This window comes from Choloepus didactylus, chromosome 3, assembly GCF_015220235.1.
Source record: "Choloepus didactylus isolate mChoDid1 chromosome 3, mChoDid1.pri, whole genome shotgun sequence".
Lineage (NCBI taxonomy): Eukaryota > Metazoa > Chordata > Mammalia > Pilosa > Megalonychidae > Choloepus > Choloepus didactylus.
Window position 1 is genome coordinate 128,035,391 of NC_051309.1, and position 5,493 is coordinate 128,040,883.

Genomic DNA, 5,493 nt, shown 5'->3' on the forward strand with positions numbered 1-5,493 from the left:
GTTTTTTTAACTAAGTACACTAAAAATTCATCTGGAATCTGCTGCTTGAGAGACATATTAAGAAAGGATATTCTCCACAGAGAATGTCTCTTTCTATTCCCCAATAATGCATTTAATTTCTGAGTTATGATAAACAAATAAACATCAAATTCCACAGTTTGGTGTGGTATCATTTTTTTTTTTTCTTTTTTGGAGAAACAAAAGTACCTTTATTGATGGCAAAATCATAAAATTAACATGCACCATTTTTTATTCTTCACTTGTAACCCATAAACAAGCATATATTTTTTATAATTGAATGAGGATAGTTATATTGTACCCAATGATAATAGTTGCTGATCTTTGTATGTTTCATTTATTGCTGCTCATATGATTTTTTAATTGGGAAGTGATTATGTATCTGCATCATTTACATACAAATAAATGTTTGTTGTGACATTATATTTGTTTCATTTGATGTATGTATACATATTTATATGCATTATATTGTTTTATTTTATTATGGTTTCCTTATTCAATTGATTTTTTCTGATCTTTTTAATTTAATTTAAAATCATGCATAAAATAAAGAGTTACTGCATACTACCCTATTATTAACACTTTGCATTAGTGTGCTATATTTGTTACAATTCATGAAAGAACATTTTTATAATTATACCATTAACTGTAGGCCATCATTTACAATAGAGTTCACTTTTTGTGTTGTTCAATCCGATGGGTTTTAGTTTTTAATTTTTATTCTAGTATAATAAAAATATGCAACCTAAAATTTCCCCTTGTAGCCACATTCACAAAGAGCTGTTAATTATATTCGTAATGTTGTGCTACCATCACCACCATTCATCACCAAAACTTTATGATCAACCCAAATAGAAACTACGTACAGTTTAAGCCTTAACTCTTCATTCCCTACCCTTATCCCCTCCCCTAGTCATCTATCTATCATTTTTTAATAAAACCACTTTGCTTTAATAAATCTTCAGGTTCAGCCATTATGTTATCTTTTCTCCTAGTTCTTTATCTCATCATTGGTAACATGATTCCCTCATGACTCTTTTTATAAAGATAGATATTTTCTTCCTATGAAAGAGGGGATTTCACACACTGAACAGTTATCTAGACCTCATTGTATTCCCTAGTATGAACCTCATTTGCACTTACCATGAGACACAAGTCCACAGTCCTTTGAACACAGGATGGAAAGTGTTATCTCCACACCCCAAGGTATTTTGCTGATGCTCTCATTCACTGTGATGTGAATACCATTTTAAATTTCACTTGCAGAACTGTAACTAAATGCATTGTGCTCCCATCTCCCCTGCCAAAATATGGATTTATATCTAAATTGTAAATTATAAAATATTGTATCTGGAAGGTAAAACATGTCCTCGATGATTCTACACTTCAAAAAATAATCTATAAATCTAATATTACAAGACAGAAAAGTGTATATTTTCTCTCAGCATAGTTATTTCAATTTCTTCTTTAAAAAATGAGAAGGAATGAAAATTCATGACTTGTTCAGTAATAAGGGCTGAGATATTACTTTGCTCTCACAAATAATACATTTGTCTTAATGTATTAGCTTTCTATTAATGTATTAGCTTTCTAAAATTAACACAAACTTACTGCCTTAAAACAGTTGTGTAGGTTAAAAACAGAAATGGGTCTCACTGGGCTAAAATTAGGATGTCAGCAAGGCTGTCCTTTCTGGAGCTTGTCTTAGTTGGCAAAGATTCTGCTAGTATGAAAACCACACAATGGGTTGGCTTAAACAAGAAGTATATATTGACTTGTGGATTGAGAGGCAGGAAGCCCAAAATCAGGCATTGGCAAAGCAATGTTCTTCTATCTTGGTCTTCAGTCCAGACCTCTGTTTTCATGGTTCTGCCCTTGGGGTCATTTTTCTTCTCTTCATTCTCCCTTGAGCCTTTCATTCTAGGCAGTGTTTCTGCTCAAATAAAATTCTCAAATATCTTTCCAGTTTTGTATGCAGTTTAAGGGGGTCCAGCCGATCAGACAAAGGCATTTCTGCAGATCCTTTTTGGATAGATAACTGTATTTTCAATCTTGATTTTGTTTGAGATGGCTGACTGTACCATGAATCTTATGCCTGTTCTTCTTACCAAAAGGCAATTCAGCCACCCCCTCATTAGCAAAGAGTTGTTTAGTAAAACCTTTGAATAGTACTGGGTTCTCTGTGAATTTGCATCCCAGGAGGAGAATTCTCCTCTAGGAAGTTCAGTGAGAGACTTGATAGAATTATTTCTGGCCCTAGTCTCAGAGTCCACTGTCTGGATGGGCTGAGAATTTTCAAAATCATCAACTGATGGTTCTTTCATGCTTAAGAGTTCAGTCCTCAGTTTATTACTTTCTGCTCTTATTTTTACTACAAGTAACAAGGAGAAACCAGCTGGGCCTTCCAAAATTTGCTTGGAAATTTCCTCAGCAAAATATCCAAGCTCATCATTGATAAATTCTGCTTTCTAATTGAAATCAGAATGCTATTCAGCCAGGTATCCAATAAAACATCCATCACGTTTTTGTAAAGCCTCACTAGAAACACATTTAATGTATATATTTCTACCAACATTCTGCTCATGAAAAATTATATATTCTCTAAGATGATAGAAACTTTCTCTATAGCTCTCACTTATTATTGAGCCCTTACCAGAAAGGCCTTTAATGTCTATATCCCTACTGAGAGTCTCTTCAAAGCAATCCAGGCTTTTTCTAACAAATGTATCAAATTTTTCCAGCCTCTGTCCATCTGCCCATCATGTAATTCCAAAACCACTTCCACATTTTTAAATATTAAAAATAACAGCACCCACTCCTGGCAGAAAAAAAAAAAAGAAAAAAAAAAGAAAAAAGGTCTTAGTTATCAGACTGCTATTGCAAATAGTACGTAATTGTTTGGCTTAAAAAACAAGAATTTATTGGTTCACGGTTTTGGAGGCAAGACATCCAAAATCAAGGTGTTGGGAATGCAATATTTTTCCCCTGAAAACTGTGGCATTCTGTTTCTGGCTTGCCACAATATTTGAGGTCCCTGGGCTTGCAGTTCTGCCTCCCATTATGCAGTGATCTCTCTCTCCCTGTGTCTGCTCTTCCAGATTCTGTTGACTTCCAGCTCCTGGCTTCTCTCTGTTCAAATTTTTTCTGCTTATGAAGGACTTCAATAATACAGATTAAGGTCCACCCTGATTAAGTTGGGCCATAGCTCAAATAAAAATAACATCTTCAAAAGGTTCTGTTTGCAAGTTCATACCCACAGGTATGCAGATTAAGATTAAGAACATGTGTTTTGCTATGGAACTGGCCTTTAACAATCTGCAAGGTGTCTATCTCCAGCTGCGTCCCACCGGCTCCTCCTTTCACATCCTCCATTGCCAGTGAGGGCGAGGCTGATTGGTAGTCTGGAGCTGGGCCGGACCCAGGGAAGGACCCATGAGGACTCTTCCTGTTCCCACAGAGGCTGCAAGAGCATCTAAGAATGTGGATGGCAGCCGGAGAGTCAGGGCAACCTCTGTCCTTCCCAGATACAGTCCACCACGTCCATTTAAAGGACACTTGAGCACCAAAAGTAATGCTGCGGTAGATTGCTCACCTCCATTAAGCATCAAATACACAGACCAAAAACGAAGAGAGAAACTCTAAAAAGAATTAGCAAAATGTGAAAAGGAGTTGAAATTAGCTAAAACTTCAATGCTGGCCAATTCTAAAAATAATTCCAACTTATTACTAAACACCCTGCAAAAGTATTGATGTTATACACCTGCTAAAAGAAGAAAGGATTTTATAGATCAGTGGATAGAAGATGAAACCCAAACCAAACTGAGCAGCTTTAAATATGATTTTGAGACAGCTGAGACTAAGAGTTTGACAGATTCTGAAGTGAACATAAAGCAGACCTAGATGTATAACATGTGATACCAAAGAAAAAATAACCCCTTTACCTTTACAAGGGCCTGGCTTGACGTGAGACAGGATTAAAGATGGTACTCTTCAGCATTCCTCACCAAGAACAGTGTCTCAATATTCCCTGCAGTCTTTTTTAAGGAGAAAAATCCACTCTGAGAAAGAAGAACTGATGTATCTGAATTTCATTGTAGATATTACAGATGACATTTTGAAACTTGATTCATTTTCACACAGGTTTTTAGAATGACTCTTTGAGTGACATAAAAGAAAAATAAGCATCATTTGGAGGAGGAAAAAAATGCGCCTTTTGCTGCAGGTCCTTAAGGTGGACTTAGGCTGCACACCCAAGGAAAACTCAGCATCAGTTAATCTAGATGATGATACTTTGAATTTATTTGATTTTGAAAAAGCTGAGGATTCAGAACAAAATGAATTTCAAATTGAAAGTGAAGTATCAATTCAACAAGAACATAAAAAATACCAAAAGCCTTTGGATATCCTATTGTCTGCACAGAGGGAAGAGAACAAGACATGCTCTTCATCAAATGAATTTTTCCTTCCCATCTGAAAAACAAAACATTCAGAAGAGGTTATAATTGAATGGGTGAATGATGAAACAAACCTTTAGCCTTCAATGTGGTTTGAAAAAAATCCAAGTGCTTCAGACAGCTTAACAGACCCGGAAACCTCTGTGAATGTCATTGAAGTTGATACTGACTTTGAAAACCTTGAGACTTCAAATGAACTAGCTTGTGTCAGCTCAGCTCTCTCCCATTCCGATCAGGTCTCCAGTGTCAAGGGTGACAATAATCATGACATGGAAGGGCCAACTCTTACAATCATGGACATGAGCATTGAGGACTGACCTTTGGGTGTTTGATCTTCATCAATAAATATGTCAAATGCCAGGTAACTGGAATAAAAAGAACCTGCCTTTTGAGAGGTTACATAATTTAATTTACAACAAGGCTCTAGGGGAGAGTGTATTTTCTCAAGATTTTCAGCTTCCAGAGACAGCCCACAATCTGTAGGTTATGGCCCTCTTCTTCCATCTCCAAGGTCAATGACATAATCTCCCTCTAACCCTGATTTCTCCGAGTTGAGAAAACTTCTACACATTTAAGGACTCGTGGGATTAGATTGAGCCCACAAGGATAACTGAGGAAAATCTCTGCATCTCAGTCTTTAACTTAATCAAATCTGCAAACTACCTTTTACTATGTAGGTAACATATTAATAGGATCCATAAATTAGAAGATGGGCATCTTTTGGTACAATTATTCTATTTGCCACACTTAGTTTCTATTTTTTTCCTTTTGACATATTCACTTGGATAAATTGTAATGATTTTCTGTGTGTGTTTAATTATCTAAGCAATGTTTAGCATACTAGAATTCCTTGTGGAATTCCCCTCAGTAATTGACATTAAATAAGTCTTAGAATTTATGTATGTAAATCAGAAGATATGTCCATTTATGCTTCTGTTATATAATCATATTTTAATTATTTATACAAAAATTTAATTATGAGTTCTTAAAAATTATTGTTTATATAATACCTTATATCATT

General features: G+C 35.4%; 1 pseudogene; it reads left to right on the top strand.

The window, feature by feature from the left end:
* The first annotated feature begins 3,450 nt into the window (after positions 1-3,450).
* On the top strand, positions 3,451-4,789 carry LOC119530415 (annotated as a pseudogene).
* The last annotated feature ends 704 nt before the right edge of the window (positions 4,790-5,493 follow it).